Source organism: Canis lupus, chromosome 17 (assembly GCF_003254725.2).
Source record: "Canis lupus dingo isolate Sandy chromosome 17, ASM325472v2, whole genome shotgun sequence".
NCBI lineage: Eukaryota > Metazoa > Chordata > Mammalia > Carnivora > Canidae > Canis > Canis lupus.
In genome coordinates, this window is record NC_064259.1 from 16,097,415 (window position 1) to 16,112,818 (window position 15,404).

At 35.9% G+C, this 15,404-nt stretch overlaps 1 protein-coding gene across 16 annotated transcripts in view; it reads left to right on the plus strand.

Moving 5' to 3' along the window:
• TDRD15 (tudor domain containing 15) overlaps positions 1-15,404 on the plus strand; it is a 240,743-nt gene that overhangs the window by 76,765 nt on the left and 148,574 nt on the right. Inside the window, exon 1 of one of the 16 annotated variants that reach the window (XR_004806239.2) lies at positions 8,881-10,120. The exons of 13 other annotated variants lie outside the window; for them this stretch is intronic. The gene's annotated coding sequence lies outside the window, so the exon portion shown is untranslated. Of the gene's footprint in view, positions 1-8,880; positions 10,121-15,404 lie in introns of those variants that run through there. 2 more of the 16 variants (XR_004806236.2, XR_004806241.2) reach the window with 2 other exon arrangements.

A 15,404-nucleotide genomic window follows, 5' to 3' on the forward strand; every position in this document is an offset into this window, starting at 1 on the left:
AGTGTACAGGTCTTTCACTTTATTGGTTAAATTTATTCCCAGGTATTTTATTCTTTTTGATGCAATTATAAATGGAATTATTTTCTTGATTTCTCTTTTTGATAGTTTGTTATTAAAGTATAGAAATACAACTGATTTTTGTATATTTTGTATCTTGCACCTTTACCAAATTCATTTTTTCTAACAGTTTTTTTTTTTTTTTCTGGTGGAGTCTTTTGGATTCTCTATACACAGTATATGTCATCTGCAAATAGCAACAGTTTCACCTACTCCTTTCTTATTTGTAGGCCTATTACTTCTTTTTCTTGCCTAATTGCTGTGGCTAGGACTTCCAATACTATGCTAAATATAAGTGGTGAGAGTGGGCATCCTTGTCTTGTTCCTTATCTTAGAGGAAAAGTTTGTAGTTTTTTATCAATGAGTATATTTGCTTTGGGTTTGTCCTACAGGACTTTTATTATGTTGAGGTACATCCCCTTTCTACCTATTTTGTTGAGAGTGTTTATCATAAATGCATGTTGAATTTTGTTAGATGCCTTTTTTTTTTTACATATTGAGATGACTATGATTTTATCTTTTATTTCATCGGTGTGTTATATTATTGATTTTGCTGATGTTGAACCATTCTGGGATCACTGGAATAAATCCCACTTGATCATAGTGTATGATCCTTTCAATGTATTGTTGAATTCAGTTTGCTAATATTTTGTTGAGGATGTTTGTGTCTGTGTTCATCAAAAATATTGGCCTGTAATTTTTGTGTGTGTCTGTGGTGTACTTAGCTGGTATATGGTAAATGAACTTGGAAGCATTCCCTCCTCTTCAATTTTTTGGAAGAGTTTGAGAATGGTAGGTATTAAATCTTGTTTGATTGTTTGGTAGAATTCACCAGTGAAACTCTCTGGTCCTGGAGTTTTGTTGGGAGATTTTGATTAATTATTCAGTCTCCTTATTAGTAATCTGTCCATTCAGATTTTTTGTGTTTTCATGATTAAGTCTTAGAAGGATGTAAATTTCTAGTGATTTTTGTGCAGTTGGTTGGTGTGTTCATTGTAGTATCTTACAATTCTTTGTATTTTTGTGGTACCTATTGTAACTTTTCCTCTTTCATTTCTCTCTTTTTTTTTCACTTGACCACTCTCTTTTATTCTTGATGAGTCTAGCTAAATGTCAATTTTGTTTATCTTTTCAAAGTACCAGCTTTTAGTTTCCTTGCTCTTTTCTGTTGTCTTTTTAGTCTCCATGTCATTTATTTTTGCTTTTATTTTTATTATTCCATTCCTTTTACTAACTTTGGGTTTTCTTCTTTTTCTAGTTCCTCTAGGTGTAAAATTAAATTGAGATTTCTTTTGTTTCTTGAAGTAGACCTGTGTATTGCTATGAATCTTCCATCATAAAGTCACTTTTGCTGCATCCCATAGATGCAAAATCTCATAGATTTTGGTATGTCAAATTTGTTTTCATTTGTTTCTAGATATTTTTTTATTTCTCCTTTGATTTCTTATATGAGCTAGTAGCTACTCAGTAACATGTTTAATATCCAAGTATTTGTAGTTTTCCTAGTTTTATTCTTGTAATTGATTTCTAGTTTTAAACTATTGTGGTTAGAAAAGATGGCTTGATATGGTTTCATTATTCTTGAGTTTATTGACACTTCTTTTGTGGCTTATCTTGTGATCTCTCCTGAAGAGTGTTTCATGAACACTTGAGAAGACTGTATTTTTCTGATTTTGGATGAAATATTCTGTATATATCTATTAAGTCTATCTGGTCTAATGTGTCATTTAAGGCTGATATTTCTTACTGATTTTCTGTCTTTATAATCTATCCTTTGATATAAATGGGGTGTTAAAGCCCCCTCCTATTACTGTATTGCTGTCAAGTTCTCTTTTCAGGTTTGTTTATATCTTTTGCTTTATATATTTTAGTGCTCCTATGTTGGGTGTATAAATATATGAGTATATATTTATAATATGTAAATTATAATTATATATATTATTATATATATAAATATATACTCATATATTTATAAATGTTATCTTCTTAATGGACTGACCCCTTTATCATTACATAGTGCCTCCTTTGTCTTTTATTACAGTCTTGGTTTAAAGTCTGTTTTGTCGGATATGAGTGTAGGCATACCAGTTTTCTTTTTGTTTCCACTTGTAGGAAATATCTTTTCTATTCCTTCACTTTCGGTTTGTGCACGTCCTTACTTCTGAAATGAGTCTTTTGTAGGCAGTATATAGACGTGTCTTTTTTTTTTTTTAATCATTCTACCATTCTGTGTGTTTTGATTGGAGAATTTAGTCCTACTACATTTAAAATAATCATTGATAGGTATGTACATATTGCCATTTTGTTAATTATTTTCTGGCTGTTTTTGTAGTTTATTTTTCCCCCCTTCCTTTTTCTCTCCTCCCTTGTGGTTTGAGTATTTTTAGAATTCATTCTCATTTTCTTTTGTACATTTAGTCTAAGTTTTTGCTTTACGGTTACCATAAGGTTCACATATATCATCCTATGTATATAACAGTCTATGTTAAGTTGAAAGCAATTTAAATTTCAGTACATTCCAAAACTACATTTTTACTCCCCGCCATGTCTTATGTTTTTGATATCACATTTTACATCTTTTTAATTTGGAATACTTTAACAAGTTATTATAATTTTAGTTAAATTTACTGCTTTTGCCTTCTAACCTTTGTAGTAGCTTTATAAATTATTAATCCACTACCTTTACTTAGGTTTTACAGTGAAATTTTTACTTTCCTGGGTTTCCTTGTTATTAATTAGTGCCATTTCTTTTCAGCTTAAAGAAGTCCTTTTTGCATTTCTTATAAGGCAAGTTTACTAGTGATGAGCTCCTTTAGCTTTTGCTTGTCTGGAAAACTCTATTTCTCTTTTAGTTCTTTTAAAAAATTTATTATTATTTTTAAATGTTTTATTTATTTGAGAGAGAGTGAGCATGAGAACAAGCATGAACAGGGGGAGGGACAGAGGGAGAGGGAGTAGCAGGCACTCTACTGAGCAGGGAGCCTGATGTGGGGCTTGATCCCAGGACTCTGTGATCATGACCTGAGCCAAAGATAGCCACTTAAGACTGGGATCAGACTGAGCCACCAGGTGCCCCTTCTCTTTTAATTCTGAATGATAATCTTGTTGGGTAGAATACTTCTGGTTAGTAGTTTTTCCCTTTCAGCGCTTTGAATATGTCATGCCACTGTCTTCTGAGCTGTATGATTTCTGCTAAAAAATCTGCTAACAGCCTTATTGGGGTTTCTTTTTTTTAAATAATAAATTTACTTTTTATTGGTGTTCAATTTGCCAACATACAGAATAACACCAGTGCTCATCCCGTCAAGTGCCCCCTCAGTGCCCGTCACCCATTCACCCCCACCCCCCACCCTCCTCCCCTTCCACCACCCCTAGTTCATTTCCCAGAGTTAGGAGTCTTCATGTTCTGTCTCCCTTTCTGATATTTCCTACCCATTTCTTCTCCCTTCCCTTCTATTCCCTTTCACTATTATTTATATTCCCCAAATGAATGAGAACATATAATGTTTGTCCTTCTCCGATTGACTTATTTCACTCAACATAATACCCTCCAGTTCCAACCACGTTGAAGCAAATGGTGGGTATTTGTCATTTCTAATGGCTGAGTAATATTCCATTGTATATATAAACCACATCTTCTTTATCCATTCATCTTTCGATGGACACCGAGGCTCTTTCCACAGTTTGGCTATTGTGTACATTGCTGCTAGAAACATCGGCGTGCAGGTGTCCCAGCATTTCATTGCATCTGCATCTTTGGGGTAAATCCCCAGCAGTGCAATTGCTGGGTCATAGGGCAGGTCTATTTTTAACTCTTTGAGGAACCTCCACACAGGTTTCCAGAGTGGCTGCACCAAATTACCTAGATAACCTTCAAATCATCCTGAAAATCTACAAATTCGGCCTCATTGGGGTTTCTTTTGTATGCACAATTTGTTTTTTCTCTCGCTGCTTTTAAGATTCTCTCTCTTGCCATTTTAATCATAATGTGTCTTGGTGTGGATCTGTTTGGGTTCATCTTCTTTGGAACTGTGTGGGATTCCTGGACCTGGATATCTGTTTCCTTCCCTAATAGGAATTTTCAGCCATTACATTTTCAAGGAAGTTTTCTGCCTTATTCTCTTCTCTTCTTCTGGGATCTCTATAATGTGAATGTTATTCCACTTAATGTTGTCCCAAAGGCCCCTTAAGTTATTGTTACTTTAAAAAAATTTAATTCAAGTATATTTAATACAGTGTTATATTAGTTTAAGGTGTATGATATGATTCAACAGTTCTATATATTTCTCAGTGCTCATCTTTTAATTTTTTTTTTTTTTTTTGCTGCTCTCTCTGGGTGAGTTTTATTGCTTTGTCTTCCAGTTCACTCATTTGTTCTGCTTCATCCAGTATGTTCTTGAACACCTTAATTATATATTTTTCAGCTCAGTTAATATATTTGTCAACTCTGTGCCTTATGTTTGGTACTTTTCTTATATTTTTCTATCCTTTTATTGGAAGTCTCATTGTGTTTATTCTTTTGAGTTTTGTGAACACCTTTGTGACCATTAGTTTGAATTATTTATCAGTCAGATTACTTATTTCTATACCATTCAGGTCTTTTTTTTAGGTTTTGTTTCGTTAATTTGGAACTTATTTCTCTGTCTCGCATTTTGCTTGACTCTATGTATTTGTTTCTGTGTTTTGGGTGAAATAGCTACCTCTTTTAGTCTTGAAGTAGTGGAATGGCCTTGTGATGAATTTCTCATTCAAATTTGCCATAGCTCTTGGTTGTCTCTCTAAGGTTTGTGATTATCTAAATTGCCTGGTTTATTCTTGAGATGTCCCTGTTGTTGAGGGTGTGCCAAGACCTGTCAGTGTTCCAAAAGGAAGAATCTCATTTAGTACTTAGTTTCGTAATAAAAATCTCTGCTAATTTCTACAACAGTTGATTTGGAGGTGTCTCCTAGGCAACAGTTGCAAAAATTGGGGCTCCAGACAACCATATAAGCTCCTTTCTGGGAGGTCCAATCAAACTGTGATGAGGCCAAGGGAGATATGAAAGGAGGGTATCTCCCTGCTTGTACATTTCCTGAGAGTACCTCCTTAGCCTTTAGATGTGTGGGAAACCTGAAGCCTGTTCCTCAGGCTGAAGTTCCAGGTTAAGTAGATAAGTCTTTTTCATAGAAAGAAGGGGGTTGTGTTTGAGTCAGCTGTATGTGCAGTGCCCTGAGGAGTTGGCCTGCTAATGACTGTCATTGATTGTTATATTCCTGTGTAGCTCAGCAACACCAGCCCCCATGGCCACATATAGGAGGTGTCTCCTATATGGTTTATGCATGCCCTGTGGCTGTAGCTAGGCAGCTGGAGAATGTAGGGGGTGAGGCATGCTCGCCTGCTTCAGAAAGGTGGTGAGATAGTGTTGCCACCACGTGCCCCCATGTGTCTTAGTCTGAACATGCCTACCTGTGCTAGCAGGATAAGTGGGGAGTGGAGAAATGGCATCTGCAGTAGCCCACCTCTCTGAGGAGAGGTTCACCTGTCCCCTATCTCTCTAGCAGATGATTTTAGATTAGTAAATGAATCTCCGCTTATAGTGTAGGCACTTTTCAAACTGCTATTTTTCTACTGGGTCTTGGGGTGAATGAGACAGCATTTAAGCCCTATAAAAGGGGAATCTTAATTTCATGTAGCAATTTGGGTTTCTTGGATATAAGCCCTTTAAGTTTTCTAAGCCAGATGTTTTGGAGACTTGTCTCTGATTTAGATCCCTTATGTGGGGAACCAACCCTTTGTTTCTCCAGGAGAATGTGGGACTGGTGAGATCCTTTGCTATTGTGTATCACTATGCTGGGTATGGGATTTTTTTGATGAGACCATGTATCTGCCTCTCTAATGCATCCCAATGTGATCTTTTATCCTTTGTGGTAGAGAGAAGTAGATGCAAAGTTGCTAGTGCTATTTGTTTGTTTGTTTTAATCTTCCTTTGCCATTCTCCCCTTTCCAGAATCTGGCAGCATGTTCTTCACACAGTGAGCATCACTATCAATTGCCTTTGGGCTTATATACTTAGAACCACAAGAGTTGGTGATCTAATACTAGAACATATTTTAGAAGGACTTGTTTCCTTATTCTTAGCCTCCTGTCCTTATTTTTTTTAATGGATGATGACTGTATTTAAATGGAATCAGATATGAGATTGGAGAGAAGCCAAGTCTACAATTAGGTAGTTTAGTGACCTCTCTCCTGTATAAGAATTGTAAGGCCCTAGAGGGTAGGCACTCCAATAAAATAATTCATTCAGACTCAATAGGCATTTGCTAATAAGAATTACTATGTACTAAACACAGTGCTAAGCTCTTTATATCTGTAATCCTTGGAATAATCCTGTGAGGTGGAGGTATTATTTTCATTTTGCAGATGAAGAAAGTCTGAGTTCACTTGAATGTCCCACAATCACATTTCTTGTCACTGACAGCCATGGGATTTTAATTCAGATCTCTCTGGTCCTAAGTTTATCTCCTTTTACAGGGCTGATGGGTGAATTATTAGGTGCACAGGAATACTTATTAAATGCATTGATTTTGATATTTGGGAATTTTGCTATTCTAAAACTCAATTACCTATGATACACAACCACTGACAGGGAACATTCTTCTCAGGTTTCTGTTCAGCTACCTAGCTGGCTGTCCATTCATGCCTGAGCAATATTTCTTCCTTTTCAAATATCTGTTTTATATTGCTATATTGTTTGCTATACACCTCTTGTTTCTCTTACCCTCTAGCCAGTCCTTTTCAGTTTTATTTGCAAGTACTTTTTCCTTATGGGATCCCTTCAAAGTGGGTGCTCCTTGGGAGTTTGTTCTCTTCTCAGTCTATATACTCCCTCACCTTCCAGTGGCAATATCAGTAATTTTAGTTACCACCAATAATTGACAAGGTTCAGAATGACACCTCCAGACCCTGTCTTTCTCCAGGGCTTCAGTTCTGTATATTTAGTAACTTATGAAGGATCTTCATCAGGATATCACATGCATTTCAAATAGAACATATTCTTTCCTACTTCTATGCTTGGATCATTTTTAAATCCTTTTCCTTCCCTTCCTACATCCAGCAAATCATCACATCCTATTGATTCTACTGCTAAATATTTTTCAGAATCAATTCCTTTCTGACCCTCTCTACTACCAGTCCCCAGAGAAGGCTGCCACCATCTCTTGACTAATTTTTTTAGGTCTCCAGACTCTCTCTTCTTTCAATCAATCCATCCCCATACTACAGACAGAACATCCTTCAAAAATTTTGATTATGCCATCCTCTGTTTTAAAATTCTGCAGTAACTTTGTATTGCTTTCAAGGCAACAGTAAAAATTTCCTAATACAACCCATAAGGCCTCCTGTCTCATTCTATTACCTTTATTTCTTCTCTCTTCTTCCAAAACAGCTAATAATGTTTTCAGATCTCATGAACGATCTAGGTTAGGGACCCTTATTCTGTATCTTTCTTTCCTTTTTAATAGAATTTATTACACAGAATTGTAATTGTTCATGTGCCTGTATTCCCTCATCACACTGGAGATGCCAGAGCCTAGAAACTACCATCTTTACCACCTTATCACCAATTGAACACAGTGACTTGCACAGTGACTGGTCAAAGACAAGGGCTGAGCCTCCTTTGGATAGCCCTGAGCTTAGTACCTTAGTAACCTGAGCTAAGTACCTTGGTACTGAGTACCTTAGTAAAATCAGACATATAGACTTTGCTTCTATTTGGAAGCTGTAATGGAAAGATCAGAAGATTCAGTCATGTAGAAAACGAGAAAGGCTCTTTGTTTAGCAGTAGTTGTCTCCTGTTTCTTATATTTCCTTAGTGAAATATAGGTGGTGTGATAAAAATAATTATGTCATACAAAGTGCAGCATCTGTCTCATTTTTGCCATACTTCAATCTTGAAATTTCTTGCAGATCAGTGTACATTTTATATTAAAGAGAATTCAAAAGATCAAGAACAAGTGATTTATTTAAACTGAAGAGACTGATTTCAAAGAAGTGATGTTATAAATTTAGTAAGAAGTAAAGCATCAGATTACCTGTCAATTTACCTTAACTGATTAAAATATGCCCAGGGCATGACTTCTCAATCTAAGGGTCAAATGTCATAGGGAGAATTTGCAGGGTGTTTGTGAGAAAACGACCAGAAATTCAAATCACCTTTTCAAGTAGAAAAATGCACAGTGCTGCTGGAGACAGGGGATTAGAGCCACCGTCCATGTGCAAGTAAGGTGAGGATCTGTTGATAGAGAGTGGGAGAATGTAGTGCAAAGGTTAATGATGTTCCTTGTCTCCAGGGAGAAACCTCATAAATGAATGGTACCTCAGTTTTTCTTTATCTGTCTCAGGTTTATTGCAGGCATAAGTGAAAGGGCAGTTGGGAAGAAGGTACAGAATGTTAATCAGTCTCAAATGCAGATTAAGAAAACTCAGGAAGGTAATAATCCAGTTTTGAATGTAGCTGAATGGGGGGTAGTTAAGACTTGCTGCAGCATTCTTTTTTTTTTTTTTTTTAAGATTTTATTTATTTATTTATTTAGAGAGCATAAGTGGGGGAGAGTCTGATGTAGGGGGAGAGTGTATCTGAAGCAGACTCCATGCTGAGTGTGGAGCTCCATGTGAGGCTCCATCACAGGACCCTGAGATCATGACCTGAGCAGACACCAAGAGTCAGAAGCTCAACCACTGAGCCATCCACACACCCCTACTGCAGCATTCTTATAATGTTTGTAAAATAAAAATAGTTGTATTTGAGTCCTTTCCACCTAAATGTGAAGAATCTCTTCTTGAGTTAGTGATGCACATTGAGTACAAGAGAACGTGGTTCAATGCAGTAGTTACATCCTTGAGCTTTGGTGGAAATGAAGTAGCATGAGAAATACAGGAAGTGGGTGGGAGAAATTGGGCTACTTACAATGGAAGCCTTTGCCTGCATAGTAACTGGTACTCTGTCTTGATGCAGATGTAAAAGATGAGGTAGAGGAAGCCGAAGAATGGAGAATAAAGTAGGAAATGATTGGAGTCAGAGAAGCTACCTTGGCCACAGAGAAGTGTGAAAAACCTTTTACTTTTTCTTCCTCCCTCTTCTTTTCATCTTCCTTTTTGACAGACATGGTTGCTTATGGAAGGTATACACACTAATGTAGAGCCTTTGCTATCTCCCAGATGCTTGCAATCAGGGATTATAACATTTCAATACCCCTTCCTTTCCTTATGTAAACTTTGAAAACCCTGTGTAGGCTACATCAGTATCATGATGCCCATTTGACAGATAAGGGAAGGGCTCAGAGAAGCTACTGTGACTTGCCCAAGGCCACTTAGTGATTTATATAGAGTGGGGACTGCAGCCAGAATCTCCTACCCTCCTATTTTGTGAAACAGCACATTTGTAAAATATGTGGCCATTTTATAATAAACGTTTGTAAAAGTTGGTACTGTCTTTCAGAAACACGGGATCCCAGCCAATATATTAGATTGCTTTTGGTCAGGTGGAAAACAGAGAAGGTTATATAAACAATTTGTTTGTCTTTATCTTTTAATATTTTGAGAGAGCTTTTGTTTTACTCAAGCAGCCTATTTTCCATCATAAATGATGCTGCTCACAATAAGACTAAAAGCTTCATTAAGCTAAAAAAATAGAAGAAAACAGAACAGTTAACATTTTGTAGAAGCAGTTGTGGAGAATACATTAAAGTTAATGAGTATTAGGCTACTTAAATTATTTACATGACTTGAAAATTTTAAATATTTGTTTGGAGGTATAAGCTGGATCCTGTGCATGTTCTGATCAGTCTCCTGGACTGTAGGATGGTTGACCATTTTCTCTGGGCTTAGATTGAGGTATTTCAATGGTTTAAGCTTAGGTAAAATGAATGGACTCTAGCACACTTCCAGATGTTTTGTGAATGTTTCACACCCTGCATCCCTTTTTTCCTAGATGTACCCATTCTGGACCATTTTAAACTCACGCTGAGCATTGAAAGCCACACATCTCCTCTAGGTTTTCCTCTTCTAATAGAACTCACTGGAGAAGGTAATGCTGAAATCAAAAGAATGATTCTTTAATGGTGGAGTCTTAGGCAGTGTCATACCTAGATTTATAATCTACCCTCCTGCCAAAGTATGAAGGTTCATCTAATTGCCCTCTTCCATTCTGTGTGATTTGCTTTGGAAGGCTCATACCTATCAGTCCTTTCTGGGTCAGGCAGATGCAGCCAAGATCACGTGTTAAAATCCTTCAGAAGAGTAAGGTGTAGAGGAAAAGGGCTTATCTGGGAATCAGAAGATGGTCCTTATTCCATGTGTATTAGTAACCCATTCTGTAGCTTTTAAAAAATTTTTTTATTTGCATTCAATTTAGTTAACATATAGTGTACTCTTAGTTTCAGGAGTAGAATTACTGATTCATCAGTTATATGTAACACCCAGTGCTCATGATATCAAAGCCCTCCTTAATGCCCATCGCCCAATTATCCCCCCTCCCCACCCACCTCCAAAACCTTTAGTTTATTCGCTTTAGTTAAGAGTCTCTTATAGTTTGCCTCTGTCTCCCTCTATTACCCCTCCAAAACCCTAAGTTTATTCACTTTAGTTAAGAGTCTCTTATATTGCCTCCTTCTTTTTATCTTATTTTTCCTTCTCTTCCACCTATGTTCACCTGTTTTGTTTCTTAAATCCCTTATAGGAGTAAAATCATATGGTATTTATCTTTCTATGACTGACTTATTTTGCTTAGCATAATTCCTTCTAGTTCCATCCATGTTGTTGCAAATGGCAAGACTTCATTCTTTTTGATGAGTGTATTCCACTCTACACACACACACACACACACACACACACACACACACACCTCTATCTGTTGATGGACATCTGAGCTTTTTCCATAATTTAGCTATTATGGACATTACTGCTATAAACATCAGGTGCATATGCCACTTTGAATCACTGTACCCTTTGAATAAATACCTAGTAGTACAATTGCTGGGCCATAGGGTAGCTCTATTTTAACTTTTTGAGGAACCTCCATATTGTTTTCCAGAGTGGCTGCACCAGTTTGTATTCCCACCAACAGTTTAAGTTCCCTTTTCTCTGCATACTCACCATCAGTTGTTTCCTGAGTTCTTCATTTTAGCCATTCGGATTGGTGTGAGGTTATTTCTCATTGTGGTTTTGATTTGCATTTCTCTGATGCCAAATGATATTGAACATTTCTTCGTGTGTCTGTTAGCCATTTGTATGTTTCTTTGAAGAAATGTTTGTGTCTTTTGTTCCTTTCTTGATTAGATTTTTTGTTTTTTGGATGTGGAGTTTGATAAATTCTTTATAGATTTTGGATACTAGTCCTTTATCTGATAAGACATTTGCAAATATCTTCTCCCATTCTGTTGGTTGCCTGTTAGTTTTGTTGTTTCCTTTGCTGTGCAAAAGTTTTTTATCCTGATGAAGTCCCAATGGTTCATTTTTGCTTTTGTTTCCCTTGCCTCTGGAGACATGTCTAGCAAGAAGTTGCTGCAACTGAGATTAAAGAGGTTGCTGCCTGTGTTCTCCTCTAGGATTTTGAGGGGTTCCTGCCTCTCATTTAGGTCTTTCATCTGTTTTGAATTTATATTTGTGTGTGGTGTGAAAAAGTGGTCCAGTTTAATTCTTCTGCATGTGGCTGTTCAATTTTCCCAGCACCATTGTTGAAGAGACTGTCTTTTTTCCATTGGATATTCTTTCATGCTTGTCAGATATTAATTGGCCATAGACTTGAGGGTCCATTTCTGGGCTCTGTATTCTGTTCCATTGATTTATGTGTCTGTTTTTGTGCCAGTACCACACTGTCTTGATGATTACAGCTTTGTAATACAGGTTGCAGTCTGTAATTGTGATGCCTCCACCTGGTTCCATACAAATTTTAGGATTCCAGCTCTGTGAAAGATGCTGGTGGTATTCCGATAGGGATTGTGTGGAATGTGTAGATTGTTCAACCCATTCTGTAGCCTGAGGAAGTCTAGTTTTCTTTCTGGATGCAGGTGTCTACGACTGCCAAATGAGTTGTGGCTCATGTTTGAAAAGGATTGTTGAATTACATTAGCTATAAGATTCATTCTATCTACCTCCAGTGTATAAATGCAAGACTTCATTAAGATACATTTTAAACATGCAAAAATGTATATTTGAGAATAACGAACACACATTGGGCAATATTAAAAATTGCCATCTTTGCTTCTGATTTCAAATGAAACATTCTCCATGAAGTTGAAGCCTATTGAGTACTACAGACTTTTCCCACCCTGTATTTTCTTTTCCTATGTTTCCTACAGAAATTACTGTTGAATTCTGTGTTTAATATGACCATACATGGTTTCAGAGTTTTCAGCACAAGTGTATGTCCTTAAAAATATACAGGTTTGTTTTTAATGTTTTAAAACCATTATACAAGTGACATAATATTGACATGCCAGCCTGAAACTTGCTTTTTGGCTCCTCACTATGTTTTTACATGTATTTTTATATTTTATAGAGCTAGTTCATGTATTTTAACTGCTATGATATTACATTGTGTAAATACAACACAATGTATATAATCAGTGTCTTACTAATGCACATTTGCATTGTTTTTAATTCTTCAGGACTCTATAAGCAATAATTACAATAAACATTCTTCTGTGAACTTGTCTCCTAGTGGATATAAGTAGTATTTCTCTAATAGATAAACTTAGAAGTGGAAATTGTTTCACAGGTCATGTACATCACCAGTTTTACCAGATGTTGCCTAGCACTCAATATAAGTAGGTAGTAACTGAAACTCTGACCAATAGTAATGAGATTTCTAATTGCTTCATTTTGTTGCCAACACTTACCATTGTCTCACTTTAGAAGTTTTGCCAATTTGATGTCTTAGAAATGGTTTCTCATCTTTATATTTCCCACATTACTATAGTAATAGTAATGTTGAGCTGAGCCTAATGTTGAACACATTTTCATATTTTTATTGGTGTTTGGGTTTCATTTTCTGAAGGAAGTCTATTTGTATTTTTTACTATTTTTATTGGGTTGTTTTGAATTTTAATATTTATGTGGGCTCTTTATATATTGTAGAAATATACTTTACAGTAGCATGTGTTGAAATCTTCACCTAATGTTAGCTTTTTAAAAAATTCTGTGAAGCTTTTATTTTATTCTTTGTTGTTTTATTTCTTTGAAGTTTTAATTTAAATTCCAGTTAGTTCACATACAATGTAATATTAGTTTCAGGTGTAGCAGTATAGTGATTCAGCACTTGTATTTTCCAAAGATACAGCCACAGCATATGTCCTGTCTAACATGCTCTTCTAGAACTTTGCTACTCCCTCAACTGAGGAATAGAATCTATGGCACTTGCACTTAAAATTGGGAGAGACTTTGTGACTGCCTTGATATGAGATTTAGCCGAAGTGAGTTATATGACTTCAAAAGCCAAGTCACAAAAAATGTCATTCATTTCTGCCAGGTTATATTGGGATGTTTTCTCTTGGACTCCAGCCATCTTATTGTGAAGAAATACAAACAGGCTTTAAAGAGGCTCACAGGTGAAGAACCAAGGCCTCTAGTCCACCACCATGATTGACCTCTCAGTTGACAGCTAGTACCAACTTACCAGCCTTGTAAATAAGCCATCTTGAAAGTGTGTGTGTATATTATATTTCCTGCAGCTTTATTAAAGCATAACTGACAGTAAAAATTGTGTATATTTAAGGTACAGAATATCATGTTTGAACTGTGAAGTGATTACCACAATCAGGCTGATTAACTTATCTATTACTGCCAAAGAGATGTGTGCATCCCCCTGTTCATTGTAGCATTATTCACAATAGTCAGTGAATAATGACTAAGTGAAAAACCTAAGTGCCCATTGATGGATAAATGGATAAAGAAAATGTGATATATATGATATATATAATATACATACATGATGGAAAATATATACACACACATGCTTACACAATTGAATATTATTCAGTCTTAAGGAAGGAAATCTTTCCATTTGTGACAGCATGGGTGGACCTAGAAGACATTATGTTAAATGAAATAAGCCAGACACAGAAAGACAAATACTGCATGATCTCACTTATATGTGAAATCTAAAAAAGTCAGTCAGTCATTATGCCTGGGTGGTTCAGTCAGTTAAGTGTCTGACTCTTGATTTTGGCTCAGGTCATGATCTCTGGGTCATGAGATCAAGCCCTGTGTTGGGCTCTGCCCTGGGTATGGAGATTGCTAAAAGTTTTCTTTCTCCCTCTGCCTCTCTCCACCCCACTCCTATACATGTATGCTCTCTCTCTCTCTCTCCTAAAGAATAAAATAAAAATAAACAAAGTCAAACTCACAAAATCAGAGAGTAGAATGGTGGCTTCCAGTAGCTGGTGGGTAGGCAAATAGGAAGGTATTGATCAAAGTGTACAGAAATTTAGTTTTGCAGCGTGAACAAATTTTGAACATCTGATGTACAGCAGGGTGACTATAGGTAAAAATGCTGGATTGCAAACTTGAAATTTGCTAAGAGGGTTGATTGTGTTCTCACCATGCACATACACACACATTAAAAGTGAGTCCTTTACTTTTGGTCATGGGACGCCAGATCTAGAAAAGAGAAAGTCTTGCATAAATTATGGGTTTATGAGCATAATAAACCATTAAATTTTGAAGGTAGTTTGTTAAGCAGTAAAAAAATATCTGATATAATCAGATGAATCAGTCTTATCCATCACTGTTTGTGTAAGTGCATTCTTAAATTATTTCCCATATCAAGATCATAAGAGTGTGGATCTATTTTTTTTCATCCAGAAGTTCTGCTGTTACCTTTTGGTTTATCTGAGATATCTATTTATCTATCTATCTAGTATAAATTAGAGCCCCACTTGATATAATAATATTTATAGTCAAGTGGGGCTCTAGTTTTGTTTTATTATATTAAAAGTGTTTCTTACACAGCTCATTGGCATCTATTGATAGAGTTTAATGCTATCTCTGGCCTATATATAACTCCATAAACTTGTGAGTTTCTTTTTGAGTTCCTTATATTTTTCTCAGGTTTTGTTTGCTTATATATTTCTATGCCACTGTCACATTGTCTTATTTGATGTAGCTTTAGAGTCAGTATTCATATCTGTCAGAACATATTTTCCTATTTGGTCTTTTTATTTATAATTGTCATGACAATTTTTGGCCTTTTGTTCTTTAGTATAAATTTTATTAGCTTGTCATGTCCAATAAAATACATTGTTGATATTATTTATAGGTTATTTTCTAAATTAAATCTTACACTTTTTATTACAAATTATATAATTAAGAAA